Here is a 16,772-nt window from a genome sequence, read left to right as displayed (position 1 = left end):
TTGACCGAGTTCACATTTTAACTTTTGCCTTGCTGATGTGGAGTGTGTTTCTTGCATAGTTTAAAGCTTTGAAGAGGAAAATTATGAAAAGCCCTAGATGGTTTCTGCCTTTAAAAAGTCCACTCAGACCTGAGGCCCAGGAAGATTTGAAGGAGTGGCCCTTTTTCTTCTGAAGCTCCTGCTTACTGGAGGGTATCTCAAGGGAATACACACCATGCCCCCTACCACCTCCTCCTCAGCCCCTACTGAAGTTTCCCTCAGGGGTGTCAGCCGCCCCAAAGCTATCAAAAGTAGGAGGAAGTTGCAAGGTGACTTCAGTAGAGTTTGATGGAATGTTTCATTATTACATAGGGAAATATTTAGTCTGGACCCTTGATTTCTCCCTTACAGAAAAATTCTGAGATTGCACATTTTCATGTCTAAGAAACCTTCCAGGATAATGTGAGTTTGTTTCTCACACAAAAAAGGCATTGCTGTGAAACCTTCCCAACCACTGCCTGAAAATTCCCCTAGAAGTTCATTGGTATCCATGAAATAATCTCTTTAAGAGTCATTTTAGGGTCCAGATTTTTCTAGGAGGGTTAATCGGAGAAAGGAGAAAGAGTCTAGATTAACAGACAAAAAACAAAATTAGTTTTCTCAGGGTCATACTAAGTGCAGCATTTCGTGATTTTTATCGTTAACCAGTATGAGTACCAACCAGGCAAAAGTTAAGAGGTTGGGGGAACAGAAAGATGATGTGAGAGATAAGTCCTCCTTCCCTTTGGGGTCTTAGTTAATAACTGATTTTTGTGTAATGATTTACATGATGCTTCTACATCACAAATCCATATGCTCCGAAACATAAACCTACCTATTCAGCAGGCAAGGCAGGCGTTATATTGGGTCATTTAATAGGTGAGCAGGAGGACGCAAGTGCTCAGGGAATAACCAGAAGGCACAAGGTAGGTGAGCTCTTGGCTCTTGAATGTGTACTTTCTCTTAATTGACACCACCTGCCTGACTGCCTGAGCAGCTACCCATGCACCAGAAAAAATACAACTCACATTATAACGGCCTGGTGAGCCCCGGCCTTGGTGTTACAAACAAGAACTGTTTCTGGAGGTCAGAGAAAGGCTAACAGATCTTCCAGGTGTTTGGATTGATCCAAGCCCAGCCTTTCAGCAGTTTTAACAGGGAGAGTACACTTCACTGCGTCTTTGGAACCAGCTCTCTGGTTCAGCCTGCCTTGCAACCTCCGAACCCCCTTTAAACTCTCTTCATGGGTGAAATTGGATTTTCTACATATGTCTATTATTTAGCAGGAATGTCCCTCCTTGGTAACCTAATACCTTTACCCTATTAAAGTGCACATACCTCAAAAGACCCATAAGGCAAGTATTTCTCAAACAACTCTGGCTCAGAAGCAATGGTCCCATTTCTACTCACACTGCAGTACGCCCGGAGCTGTTCAGCATGGGCCCCTCAGTATTTTAAGATGTGTCTAGGACTTTTATCTCCTATGCCTAATAGACACATTTCTGTTGCAATACTGAAGTCTAATTTCCTGTTCTCAATCTCTTTTGTTTTGGGATTTTTTGGTTTGTTTTGAGACAAGGTCTCACTGTAGCTCAAGCTGGCCTCGATCACACCGTGTATTCTATGTTGGCCTTGAACTTGAGGCGATCCTCCTGCCTCAGCCTCCTGAGTGCTGGGATTACAGGTGTGCGCCACCATGCCCCACACCCCGTTGTCAAATATGTGAGCAGGGTTATTGTTCTAGAAGGAAGAGTGAGCTGCACTTGGTGGCACACTCCTGTAAACCCCTGTGGCTACCTGCACTCTGGTTTGAGAAGCAGTCTGTGGGAATTGCAGCCCTGCGACTAGAATCGTCCTGCTCCTCACCATTCTTCACATGAGTGAGTTTGAACCCAAGCCCAGCAGGATGAGCTCTTCTCATTAAATACCATTCTTTGCACACTCTGCCCTCAAAGTCAAATTTACGGAAAGTTGGTCTTATCTGTCACGACATTCTGAAAAGAAGGACAATAAAGACAAAAATATAAGAGAGGAATGCTCAAAGGTAGCTGTAAGAGGTTCAGAGATCGCAAGAGAAGCCTGGGATGTAGAGCTGCCAGCTGCCACAAAACAAAGATGAGAAACGGATTTTACAAAGCAACATCTTGGGCTGAATGAGGCTAAATGACTTGGTTAAGGTCACCGCCAGTTTATGGAAAATGCAGGAGAAAAACCCCTATCACGCTCTGTTTAGTCCAAAATGTATAGGTGATTCGCGGGTAAAAACTAATACTGTAAATAAATATTAACATTTCCTAAAGAAAATCGTAAATGACAGGCCACGGGATGGAAAACTAAAGGACGGAGTGAGCAGAGACCAGGACTGGGGGGAGGGTCGCGTATGCTGGAAGATAAACAGTCGAAGCGGGGGGTCGTGTAAATACAGGGTGGGGCATCTAAACACAGGGACCATTTGGAGCCCTGTAAACTGGGACTGACTTCATTCCGGCCTTCCTCACAGCGCAGAACCGCACGTCAAAACTATTTGCTTTAGTCTCTTGACGGATGTGTTTTCTTCGCTCAGCTGCAAGACGGGTAGGAGAAGAGGTGAGGTAATCTGGGGGTCGTCAGGCAGCGGCCCTCTGAAGCTCAGAGTGAAGTTTGATGGATGGGGAGACCATAACAAATCTTTAGGGACAGGAGCTTCAACGCAGAGGACAAAGAAGATTCTGGGAACTGCCTTTACTCCCTTCTTTGCATAAATTTTTTTTTTTTTTTTTTTTGAGACAGGATCTGGCTACATAATTCAGACTGGCCTTGAACTCGGAGATCCTCCTGCCTCAGCCTCCCAAGTGCTAGGATTACAGACGTGGGCCAACATTTGTTTGCCTAGTTAATTCATACCTGTTTCTCCCCAGTGGAAAGCAAGGACCTCCAGGGCCCTGCAACACTGAGGTCCCCCCTGAACTGGAGGGTGGCAGTAGGGGGCAGTGGCACCACAGGAGAAATCTCAACTGAAAAGAGTTTTTCTCCCTGTGGAGCAACCCAAGGTCAGCAGCAGCCGAAAGCCACAAAAACTGACTTTAAAAGTCCTCCTAAGAGCTGCATCTTTCCAGTCCCCAAAACAATCGTGCCTTGTGCCCCAGGACACGGCGTGCGTTACACACTTAAAGCAGTTTCCACAGAACCACATTCAGTTGGGTTTAAGCTCTGGGGAAAGCTGGCAGCCTCTTTGTGAGTTTTTGAAAAAATCAGTGAGAGAGGGACAATTAAACCTTTATGGGCCCCAGAATGTACCTATGCAGACATAAATAAGGATCAGTCTTCATCACTGGAGAATCCGCTTTCTGGCAACAAATCTATTTTTCTGCCATCGAAGTAAGGAGTTGAGCTCTCCTCTGAGAACCCTTTCGATCCGGGCAGGTGACAGGGGTCAGGCTGAGCGGTCAGAACTTTGACCCTTGGTTAGGCACATCTCCCTCCACATGGACACATCGCAGGCCTTGGGCTTAACTGGTTTCAAATAAATCACACGAACTCCCAGAGCCTTTTCCAGAAAGCTGCCAGGATTTTAGACCCAGAAAACTCAGCTTGCTCTTTCCTCATGTTACTTTGGGCCAAACCCTGTCCATTTGTCAGAGCCCTGATTTCTCCTACAACCCAGTGCGGTGAATTCACTTATATTTACGGCTCAGTGTCCTTGAATGGTCTGCCTGATTTTTTTTTAATCCAATAATATCATTAAATGCACCAGGGGGCTCTCTCCTTAAAGGAACTTTTGAGTGAGCTCTTTTGTTGAGTGAAGCTGTCTTTTGTCACACAAATAATCGGCCACCAATTCGTTTTCGAAAGCTGAGATTTTTGCATAGATGTTCTTAAATCAGGGTCCACTTGAGGGCCGATTTTCTTTTATTTTTCTGACTCTGGCAAAGATGAGCTTTTTCTGAACAGACATTATTGGGCAGAGATGAAGGAGTCTCAAATACTTGAGAAATCAGTTTCATTGATTCACGTCATCTATAATTCTCTAAATTATGCCAAAAGCAAAATGTAATGATCGCACACACACCCAGCCTCATAGATTTGAGAACCACTGTATTTGAAGTCAGTCTCAAAGGAAATGCCCGAGAACAAGAGTTTGAGGGGCATTATTGTAGGGTTTTAAAAAAATGTGTGGCAAAATAGCATAATATTTACTTTTACCACTTACAAGTATCGAGCTCAGTAGCATTAAAACATTGCACAGTGTTGTGTAACCATCCCAATACCTGTATCCTAACTGTTTATCCCCGACAAAACTCCTCACCCACCACACAGTAACTCGCCCTTTCTCACGCTGCCCCCCACCCACCCCCCGGTAACCTCTACTTTCTGTTTCTATGAACTGTTTCACACTTCAGTTTTGCTTTGGGGCATTTTTCCTTCCCACAGCTTGGGGAGAGAATGGGGAAAGCTGCAGCCGCTCTCTGCTGGCCTCCTAGATTGTCTCCTTTGCTGCACCACCAGTGTCTCCAAGATGAAGCCCGGGCTCCTGTGAACGGTTTAAACTTGTGGAGGGGCTGCAGCTCCCCTCGGGAACAAAAGGAGGTCACTGGGTCTGAGTCTCTGTTACAAACTCAGGAATGGCAGGAATTTTCTGCCCTCAATAGTCGGAGGAAGTAGAAATGCCATGAGCTCCATGGCCGCTTGGGGTCTGAAGCCTACGTGGGGCCCGGTCTCGCTGCAGGGTCCCGCGCCTGAGCTCCGGCAGGGTTGAGAGAAATGGGAGGACAACAAGAGACACGGCCTGTAGGGCTTCCTGGGGGCACCCTCAGATCCCATGCTACGGAATTTCTCAGGGAGAAACACGAGGTGAACCACTCACAAGCCCCACAGAACTTTATTTGCTTATAATACATGGAAATTCAAAGCACCCCACCCCCACTCCTATCCCCAATCAAGGTAACAGTAGAATCTGCTTATGACATAACTGACTTTGTCATAGTTTCAAGAACTATTTGGGAGCCAGGTGGGTGGCACAACACCCTAATCCCAGCACTCAGGAGGCTGAGACAGGAGGATCATTGTGAGTTCAAGACCAGCCTGGGCTACAAAGTGAGCCCAAGGCCAGCTTCAACTGCAGAGTGAGACTCAAAAAGACAAAAGAAAAAAAAAAGAGCTATTTTGGGACCCCTATTTCCCTACCCCAATTTCAGGACTGTGAGCTTGTGGAATTTCCTAAGTCAACCACAACAGGGTAAATTCATAGCTCGGGGAACCATGGGATGAAGGGAATCACCTTGAAGGCAGGAGGCCTGGGTTCCTTCTCTGCCCAATTGCTAGTGACCCTGGGTTGGTCACCTCTCCTGTTTTCCTCATGTTAGGTGGAAATGCCCTCCAACTCAGAATTTATGTGTACAGGGAGGGAGAATAGGAGGTAGGGAAATGGCTTTTTGATGCCTGGGGTTCTTATTGTTTTGTTTTGTTTTTTGAGACAGATTCTTGCTATATATTTCAGACCAGCCTTGAACTCACTGTATAACCCACACTGGTCTTGAACTCATGGCAGTCCTGTCTCAGCCTCCCCAGCACTAGGCTTGATTACAAGTGTACACCAACACACCCAGCTCCATGATTCTCAAAACAGGGCACGGTGTCACTTTTTGCTGTAGATGTTGGCATTCATGGAAAGAATGGGATGCAGGGAATGGGGAGATTTGGGGAAAGAGGACAGTGGGCTGGTGTGTTTTTAAAACAGATCAACAATGGAATTTTAGCAGAATCTTTAGGAAAAAACATTCAGCAGTGATTGGAAACCAGCAACTGCAGTCAAAGAGAGAGGCTGCGAATCATGGAGAACAAGAACAGAGTTAGAATCGTGGTTGGTAGAAAAAACAACAGTAACAATAGCAAGCACCCCGATCAGTGCTCACGGGAAGTCAGACCCTTGGGTGTGGTGGGGGCTTCGCACAGATGTGTCCTATCATTCACACAACCCCACAACAAAGATGGCTTCACACACTCTTTGCAGATGAGAAAAATCTGTCCAAGGCCAAACAGCAGCTGAGAGGTGAGGCAGGAGTGGACCCAGGGAGTCTGACTCCAGATCACTTGGTTGGTCTCTTCTATCAACTCCTGAAACCTCGAAGGGGGTGGAGCATGAGAGAAAAGAAACACTTGACCGTGAAAGAGTACGAAGTATTCCTCTTCTCCATCTGCCCTCATCTAAAACCAGATTCTGAGAAGATGAAGCCCCTGTGGGCCTTAGAAGCAGGAACCATCCGGGCGTTGTCTAGAGACACCTACGGGGTCACAGGCTGGCTCTGACTGGTTACACCACTGTGACATCCATTAGTGTATGGCGTCTCCCCAAAACGTGGGCAAAAGAATTCTACCAAGCAGGGATTCGAGCACTCATTTGACGGGAAAGGAAACTGAGGCTCGGTTGCTTAGGAAGTTACCCAGCTTATAAGTCTCAGAGCTGGGAAGGCAAAACCAATCTGTGTGCTTCCAGAGCCAAACTCAGAATGACCTCCCCAGCAGCCTTTCCTGACTGCCTCGTTCAAAGTCATAAAATGAAGCGTTCTAGTCCCTGTACTTCGTTTGTGGTCGATTACAGTACAGTATTTGAAATTCGCACTTCTGGAGGTTACTAAGGAGTATCAGCTGCCCTGAACCAATGTTTATTATGTGCATGTTTGAGTCAATTTAGTCCAATTACAATATATTGCCTCATTTTAATAATTTTTATGAGTGTATCTTTGCAGTACATAGGATGCTTATTTATATTGGGGGAGTTGGTACATGTACATTAAACATCTTTTGTTTTTATTTTTTTGTCTTTTTGAGACAGGGTCTCACTATGCAGTTCAGGCTGGCCTTGAACTCACTTTGTAGCCCAGGCTGGTCTCGAACTTGCTAGGATCCGTCTGCCTCAGCCTCCCCAGTACTGGTATTACAAGTATGCACCACCACGCTCGGTTTTAATTCCGTTTTCATTCCCTCTTTTTCCTCCCATCTCTTGAGCCCCTTCCCATTTGAGAAATCACTGTTTTCCTAGTTCTGATTTCGTGTTTTAGCGTTTTCTTTGTTTAATAAAGAGACAGCCCAGTTCACTCTCGCCAAACCCAATCCCACGAACAAGCCTGATTGGCCTAAGGAGTCCATTTCCCTTACAGTGATTGGTTCAGGGAAAAGCACATGACATAAACTGGGCCTATGAGGTACAAGACAAACTGCAACGGTGTGCCTTCTCCTTGCGCCTGCGCTGTAGGCAGTCTTCCCCTATAGTTTGTGCTTCGAGAGCAGGAGCATGGGGACCTCAATCCTCAGTACCTGGAGAGAACCCGAGAACCCTTGAACCTCGGCCTGCTGCCACAGATTCTCCGTCACTGAGGCCGTGCATTCCTTATTGTTCAAGCCAACTTGATTTGGGGTCTCCCCAGCCTCCGCCGGAATGTGAACGCATGAAGGCTCAAACTATCTGTCTCCACTGGACATCCTCCACCTTCAGCAGCGCTAAGAGGAGCCCCCAAGGATGGTGCAGCACTTTTAAAATCATCTACCTTGCCTGCCTGCTTTTCTGTTCTGTGAAGAAAAAAACAGGAGTGGCTGTTAGAAAGTTAATAATATATAATATATTATTATAATAAATAATAATAAAAAGAGTTTTAAAAAAGAAGAAAGTTAATAGCAGTGGCCTTCTAATTAGTTTAGACACTGTCTAGTGCACCCATCGAGGATCTTGTCTCTGAGGCACGTGTCCTCAGAGGGGTTTTGATGCCTCCCTCAGTGGGACCTGGGGCATGGACACGCAGGAGGACTCGGTCAAAATAAAACTTCATCTTTGCTGATGACCAAAGTGGAGACTTAGGATGAAAAGTATTATTTATTTATGTCAGTTTGTTTTTAGACAGATTGCTGTGTTACTCAAGCTGGTCACTAGGTAGCTCAGGCTAATCTTGAACTCATGGCAATACTCCTGCCTCAGCCTCCCAAGTATTGGGATTACAGGTGTGCGTCACCATACCCTGCTCAATTTTTTTCCCAGCTCAGTTTGATATTTATTTTATTTGATTTTGTTTTGTGCTGGAGATTGAACCCAGGGCTAAACACAAGTTTTACCACTGAGCTACCCTCAGCCCCAGCATTTCTTTCTTTAAAAGAACAACATACTGTCTTTGTAATAGTTGGCTGGTGTTTAATATTGGGTATTTTAATGCATAAATTATGGGAAATACAAGATTATAACTCCAGGGACCTTTAGCATGGAAGGCACCATGTGCACCCCTCTTTAGACACTGGGCTGAAACTCTACTTACAATTTCATTTCTCAGGAATCAATCTTTCTAAAAGCTCAAAAGTGGTGAATGAAAAATACAAAACATTGGCAGGTTTCACCACTCCTTTAAAGTGCATTCTGTAGTTTTTTCTTGCTTTTTACCTAATAGTTTGTTTCCTTTAAAATCTATTTTGGGAGCCAGGCGTGGTGGCGCACACCTGTAATCTCAGTGCTCAGGAGGCTGAGGCAGGAGGGTCCTGGCAAGTTTGAGACCAGCCTGGGCTACAAAGTGAGCTCAAGGTCAGCCTGAACTACATAGCAAGACCCTGTCTCAAAAAGACAAACATAAATAAATGAAATCCATTTGGAGAGGAAGGGTAATAAAGAGAATTAAGTATGTGGTGTATGTACCTACTCCCTAAAAGAAATCATCTACTGCAAACTTCTACTAATACAAAATAAAGCCCACTTTGTTAAGGTATAATTTTCATAAATAAAATGTGCAAATTTTAAGTGTACACTTTGATGAGTTTTGGAAAAATAATACACATACAATCACCACCACAGCCAAACCAAATATTTCCATTGACCCCCAAAATTTCTTTGTGCCACTCTTTTTTGAGAGGGTTGAGACAACTTTTCTATATAGTTCAGGCTGGCTTTGAACTCACTATGTGTCATAGACTGGCCTCAGACTCACATCTGAGTTTCTTTGTGCTTCTTGTCTTGTCTGTCTTTTTGAGACAGGGCTTTGAACTCACTTTGTAGCCCAGGCTGGTCCTGAACTCACAATGATCCTCCTACCTCAGCCTCCCAAGTGTTACAGCACTTGGAAGCCCCCCACACTCAGCTATTTGTGCTTATATTCAATCAGCATCCATCTTCTTATCTCAGGCAACCACTGACCTGTTATCTGTTACTATGGATTAATTTTACAGGTTCTAAAATGTTACTTAAGTGAAATTTTACAGTACATGGTTGTTTTAGTTAGCAAGGATCCCCATGAAGTGCCACTGACCCAATGGCTTAAACAACAGAAGTTTATTTTGACACCGCTAGGGCTGAATGCTCGGCAGGTGTGGCTTCTCCCTGGGCTCTCTCTTTGGCCTGCAGCTGGCTGCCTTCTCACCGTGTCTCTGGTGACATGTTCTCAGCGCCCACGCATCCCTGCAGCTTCTTCCTCTTTCGGTAAGGTCACTAGGCCTGTGGGTTCAGGTCTCATTCATTGACCTAGTGTGTGTGAGCTGATTTCCATATTGTGATTTCCTGGTTACCGATTCGTGATGTCTAGGTAACCCTGATGTCCAACAATGTTGAGCATCAGGTATTTTGATGTCACCCGGGCATCTCATTTGTAAGGCACGCATGCCAAGTTTTTGCCTTGCAGGGCTGCTAGGGTTGGAACCTTATGTGTGCTAGGGAAGCACTGGACTACTGGGCTACCTTCCCAGATCCTTGTTTATTACCCTTATTTTTTAAAGAGAGTAGTCGGGTTCCCAGCAACATCGAAAGAGACTTGCCACGTACTCCGTGTCCACTCCGGCATGGCCATCCCTGTTGGCCACCGCCCCCGGCAACGTGGTCCAGTTGTTACCACTCAGGGACCAAGGTTAACACATTGTAATCACTCAAAGACTATTACTAGGGCAAGGGTTCACTCTCAGAGTTGGGTTTGGACAAAGGTACAGAGACAAGTGGGTTCACTCTCGGAGTTGGGTTTGGACAAAGGTACAGAGACAAGTACCCATCGTTCCATGGTCATCGGGCATGTTTTCACCGCCCTGGAAACCCTGCATTCTGCCTATTCACCATCCCCCTCGTCTTCCTTTAAATCGGGATTTGCAACATTTTTCATAAAATACCTTATAAAAATGGGGCCGGGGATTTAACTCAGTGGCACAAGTGCCTGCCTGGCAAGAGCAAGGTTGCGAGTTCGATCCTTGGTAAACAAAGAAGATTATATAAATGTTCTCTTATTACCTGTAAAATCATTGGTGAAGTCACACCGCTCTTCCTTGATTTGTGCCGTCTCCTCTTTCCTCCCGCACGTGGCCAGTTTCAGCAATATTGCTGAGATCCTCCAAGAGCTGGCTTTTGATTTTGTTGATTTTTTCCCATTTCTTCTCAGTATTCTACCCCATGAATTCCGCTCAGATCTTTATTATTTCCCTACATCTGACCATTTGGGGTTCCATTTGCTTTTCTTTTTCTAGTTCCTTAAGGTAGAAACTGAGGCCATTGTTTTGAGAGTTTTCAGATACCCATTTAGTGACCCAGATTTTTAGGTGTTTTCATTTTCATCTTACCTGAAATACATTCTAATTTCCCCCTTTGCGTTTTTCTTGACCTACAAGCTATTTAAAAGCATATTATCTAGATTCCAAATATTTGGGGGATATTCCAAGAATCCTTCTATGACTGACTTTTAATTTAATTCCACTGTGGTAAGAAAACATGCTTTTTTATAACTTGGATCTTTTTAAATTTATCGAGACGTTTTATCACTCAGAATATGGCCTATTTTGGTAAATGTTCTTTGTGCATTTAAGAAGAATGTGTACTCTGCTGTTGTTGGATGAACAAGTTATAAATGTCAGTTAGGGCAAGTTGATTGATGGTGTTATTCAAATCTCTATATCCGTGTTTATTTTCTACCTATTTGTATATCAGCTATTTCAAAGGAGTATTGAAATTGCCAAATATATCCAGGCACGGTGGCACATGCCTGTATTCCCAGCACTTGGGAGGCTCACGCAGGAGGATCGTTGCGAGTTCAAGACCAGCCTGGGGCTACAAAGTGAGCTCAAGGCCAGCCTGAACTGCATAGAGAGAACTTGTCTCAAAAAGACAAAACAAAGAAATTGCCAAATATAATTATGATTTATATATTTGTCTTTGTAGTTATTTCCATTTTCGCTTCATGTGGTTTGAAGCTCTGTTATTAGGTACACAGAATTTTGATGAATTGATCCCTTTATCGTTATGAAATGATCATAGTAATATCCTTTGTCCTGAAATCTTTGACATTAATATAGTCTTGCCATCTTTCTTTTGTTTCCTGTTAACATGGCATATCTTTTCCATCCTTTAATTTTTTTTAACATATCTGGTCTCTATATTTAAAGCATGCCTCCTACAAGCACTGTGTAATTTAGTCTTGCTTTTTTATCCAACCTGACAATCTTTGCCTTTTAATTAGAGCATTTAAACCATTTACTCTTATTTTTCACCTCAAAGAACTATGTGGGGGATTGTTTGTTTTGTTTTAGTTGCGGTAAGATACACATAACATTTACCGTACTGACCGTTTTAAGTAGACAGTGCAGCCACCATAAGGGTATTCAACATGGTGCCGCCGATCTCTACCGAGACGTTTTTATCTTACAAAATTGAAACTCTGCGCCCCTCAAAGCACTGCCTAATTTCCTCCTCCATCAGCCCCTGTTTCTGTGAGTTTGGTTACCCTAGGAGGCTCACTCCTGTGGAATTACACCACATAGATCACTTATTACCTGGAGACGTAGTTTTGTTACAGTGTGCAGGCTGGCTCGCTCAACTCATTCTTCTGCCTTAGGCTTCCAAGTAGCTCAGACTACAGGAGCATGCACCGCAGCCAGCTAGATTCACTTTTTTTTTTTTTAAGCTGTGAGCTGAACCCAGGATTTTTCCGCTGAGCTGAAGAACCAACCCCTTTTTAGGTTAGCTTTTGTTTTGCCTTAGAGACAAGGTCTTGCTAAATCATCTTGCAACCCAGGCTGGGGCTGAACTCAATCCTCCTGCCTCAGCCTCCAATGTTAGGATTATATGTGTGCAGCATCACATCCAGTTTAGTATGCGATTAACAGATTTTGTCTCTTTTTTCTATTTGTCCCATTTCTTTGTTTCCTCAGGCTTCTTTTGGGTTAATTGATTTTGTGGAGGTTACTGGGGAATCGAACTCATGACCTCACACTTGCCAGGCAGATGCTTGTACCACTGAGCCTGGTAAATTGACTTTTTATGATTCCATTTAATGTCTATTCTTGGTCTAGTAGCTATACCTTATCATTCAGTTGGCTTAGTGGCTGCTACAGGGCTTACAGTGTAGGAATATCTCATCAGAGCCTGTCTTCCTGACTTCACGTAGAGTCTAAGAACCTCACTACAATATACGTCCCTTCCACCTCTCCTGACCTTTCAGTTTTTATTGTTACACTTTACACTCTTGCATGTTACAAGCCACACATTATACACTTTTTGTTTAAGCAGTCAATTATCTTTTTTTTTTTTTTTTTTGTCTTTTTCGTTTTTACCGGTACCAGGGATCGAACTCACGACTTACCTGCTTGCAAGGCAGGCGCTCATGCCGCTGAGCTAAATCCCCAGCCCCCAGTCAATTATCTTTGAAAAAGATATAAACTGTTCTTTAAAATCTTATTCTTTGTTCTCATTTCTTTGTGTAGACCTTTGTTTGCACTTAGGGTCAGGGTCTTTCTGCTTACGGATTTTTCTTTAGTAATTTCCTAGAATGAAATTCTGCTAGTGATAATTCTTCTAACTTTTGTGTGTCTGAAACGTGTTTATGATACTTTTAAAAGATATTTTTCATGGGTTTAGATTTAAGACTTAGAATGATATTTTTTTTTTCTTTTAGCACTTAAAATCTCTTTCTGCATGCTTCTCTTGTGTGTATGGCTTCCAATGAGAAATCTGGTTTTTTGTTTGTTTGTGGTACCAGGGATCAAACTCATGACTTGCCCTTGCCAGGCAGGCACTTATGCCACTGAGCTAAATCCCTGGCCTGAGAAATCTGTTGTTAGCCTTACGTTTATCCTTCTGTACGTAATGTGTTCCCCGCCATCACCACTCTGGCTGCTTCTAAGGTTTTCCCTCTATCACATGTATTGAGAAATTTGATCATATGTGCATTCATGTAATTTCTTTAGATTTCTTGTGTTTGAGGTTCACTGAGCCTCTTGTATCTGTGGGCTTCTGGTTTTCAACAAATTTTGGACAGCATTCCAATAATTTTTTGTATTCTCCTTCTTTTTGAGGGACTCCAGTTTACACACAGTGGGCTGCTTGAAGTCATCCCGTAGCTTGTTGCTGCTTTTTTTTTTTTTTTTTTTTTGTCTTTTTGAGACAGGGTCTCACTGTGCAGTTCAGGCTGGCCTTGAGCTCACTGTGTAGCCCAGGCTGGTCTCAAACTCGCACCAATCCTCCTGCCTCAGCCTCCCGAGTGCTGGAATTACAGGCATGAGCCACCACACCCAGCCTGCTCTTTTTGTTTTTAAACTACTTTTTTTCTGCATATTTAATTTTGAATGGTTTCTGTTCACTAATTTCCTTCTCCAGTATTGCATTACCTAGTCTTCCAGTGTTATTTTCATCTTACTTATTGGTCTTACTTTTGTTGTTTTTGTTGTTGCTTTGCTGTTTTGTTTTGTTTTGCTTTTTTGTGGTGTTGAAGTCTGAACCCAGGACCCTTGAATATGCTGGGCAAATGCTCTTCCACTGAGTCACATTCTCAGCCCTTTTTTTTTTTTTTTGTCTTTTTGAGACAGGGTCTCTGTGCAGTTCAGCTGAACTTGAGCTCACTTTGTAGACCAGGCTGGTCTCAAACTCACAGCAATCCTCCTGCCTCAGCCTCCTGAGTGCTGGGATTACAGGCGTGAGCCACCACACCTGGCTTCATTTTTCGTTTTGAGTGAGCGTGTTGCTAACTTTCCCAGGCTGACTTTGAGCTTGCCATCCTCCTGCCTTAGTCTCCCGAGTAGCTGGGATTCTCGTCATCCACCACTGTGCCTGGCACGCACTCATGTTATTTATTGTGGTTTTGATCTTAACAAGTTCCATTTGGCTCTTTTTCATAATAATGCATGTTTCTAATATATCGTTGTAACTGTAAAGTCCTTGTGTGCTCATTTTAACATCTCTGTCACTCCTAGGTAATTTTTAATTGATTGATTTTTTTTTCTCTTCATTATGTATTACATTTTTGCATGCTGGACATCTTTGATTAGATGCCTGATACTCTGAATGGTACCCTAGTGGCTACAGGATATTTTAGTATTTCTATAAATATTTTTGTGCTTTGGTATGGAGTCCAATTAGATACTTGGAAACAGTTTGATTTTGTTTTTGTTTTGTTTTGTTTTTGTATGGAACCCAGGGCTGTGTGCATACCAGGTAAGTGCTCTACCACTGAGCCTATGTCCCCCAGCCACACTTTTAAATTTTTATTTTGAAATAGGGTTTCAGTAAGTGGTTTTGTTTTGATTTTTTTTGTCTTTTTCATTTTTATCGATACCAGGGATCGAACTCACAACCACCTGCTTGCAAGGCAGATGCTTATGCTGCTGAGCTATATCCCCAGCCCCCCAGACCGGCCTTTGAACTCACTATGTAGCTAAGGTTGGCCTCGAGCTCCTGGCAATCCTCCTGCCTCAGCCTCCTGAGTGCTGGGATTACAGGAGTGTGTCACCACGCCGTCTTCTCTTCACTTTCTTATCCTTTGTAATGACTAGAATAGCGCTGGACACATGGTTGGTCCATTCATCATCTGCTTCTGAAGTTAATTCACCTTTGTAAGTAGTGATATACAGCAAAAATTTGTTTAGAAATGTGACTGTGGATGATGACATCCATGATGACAGAGTTCAGTAACAAATGCTTTCAATTCTTATTCAAATGAAGACCAAATTCATTTGTGAAATTGTATGAAGGGGGCTGGGGATTTAGCTCAGCAGCCTAAGTGCCTGCCTTGCAAGCGCTCAGTCATGAGTTCAATCCCTGGTACTGACAAAAAAAGAAAGAAAGAAATTTCATTAAGACAGATTTAAAATTTTTTGTGACATACTACATAGAAATGGTTTTTAAATGTAGACCTGCTTTCACTTACCTATTTTACAAAGTTTTCTATCTTACAGAAAATGGAAAATGCAGAATCAGCACCTCTACTGCGCAAAGCGTGCTCAGGGTCACACGGACTCTTCTGGAACGCCTGGGGGTAGAGAGTACTCAGTAGGTGCGTGAAGGGTGACTGGATGGAAGAGTGATTGAATGTTTGGGCAGAATGCTTTTTACTTCACCAAGCAAAATAATTTATCACACTAACATCGCCGTGTGAGACGGTTATCTAGATTCTTGCTTCTTGTGGCCTCTTATAATGTGTTCTGCTGGCCCTCGCTTTGTGGCATTGTCTTACCAGGTGATATTAAAGATGTTGTGGAGAGAGACAGAGAGACCCACGCACACTGGGGATTGAAACCAAACTCTTCACATCAAGCAATATCCCCAGCCCTTCTTTCATTTTTTGTTTTGACACAGGGCCTTGCTAAGTTGTTAAATTGTCCAGGCAGGATTTGAACTTGGGATCCTGCTGCCTCAGCCTCCCATAGTGCTGGAATTGCAGGCTTGTGCCACGGAGCCCAGCTCTGATTCGTAACTCTTAAGAAGGAGACTTGATTTACACTCTTACAAGCATCAGATTCACCTCCTACCTTAATTCCTGGGGATCCCGGGGGCTCTCATCCTTCTCCCCCAGCTCCCTGTCCTGCTCTCACAGGTCCTCCCAGTTCTGTTCAGCTTTCCTCTGTGATGCCTTCTTCTATACCATGATCTCGCCCTTCTGCCTGCTCCTTAGAATGTCTTTTCCACTCACTTGGTACTGAATCAGCCATGCTGCTGTGCCGTGCTCTCTGTGTGTATGTGGGAGCATCTGGCTCACCCCACTTGTAGCCACATTCAAAGAGAGACTTGAGTCAGGCCTGGTGGCACACACCTGTAACCCCAGCATTCTAGGAAGCTGAGGCAGGAAGATCACAAGTTTGAGCCCCGCTTGGGTAATTTAGTGGCTTCGAGAGTCTTCAAAATTTTAGAAGACTTTTTTCAAAAAAAATTTCAAAAGGATGCCCACGGCTGCGCCCAACACTGCAGTGATAACAGTAATTGTAATAACCACCATTTATGGAATCCTTACTGTGTGCCAGGCCCTACACTGAGGTCTTTTTATGAATCAGCTCAGTTAATCCTCATCTATTCTAACAAGGCAATGCTGTTATTATCCCACTCTCCAGCTGAGAAAGTGGCCGCCCAGGGGAGTTGTCACTTGCCCAGGTTGCTATCAGAGCCAGGATTCAAACTCAACCTTTCTGGCTCCAGGAGCTAAGCCACAAGCGGCCACACTCACCCATGGCACCGGTGTGCGACAGTTCAATAAACATTTGTCTGGAGGAGATGGAGCCTGAATTTTAGGACTCCGTGAATCCTAGACAAGTGCTCTATCACTGAGTTACACCCCCAACCCTGTTTCTGTTAGATGAGTGAAAATAGTCACCACCAGAACGTGGCTACCACTGACTCAACAGGGAGCTCCTGTGTGGCCCAGGAGGAAAAACAGAGCGGAAGTGGATGCCTTCACCCCCTTCCCCTCCCAGAGAGCAAGTCCGGGCGGGCGGTTCTGCTTCCTGCCACCCCCTGGCTCTGAGGAGCAGCCAGCCAAGGGGAGCAGAGGACACAGCAAGGGAATCGCTGG

The sequence above is a fragment of the Cavia porcellus genome, unplaced genomic scaffold, assembly GCF_034190915.1.
Source record: "Cavia porcellus strain 051 isolate PalLab524CR breed Dunkin Hartley unplaced genomic scaffold, mCavPor4.1 scaffold_28, whole genome shotgun sequence".
NCBI classification, from domain to species: domain Eukaryota; kingdom Metazoa; phylum Chordata; class Mammalia; order Rodentia; family Caviidae; genus Cavia; species Cavia porcellus.
This window is presented reverse-complemented; position numbering follows the sequence as displayed.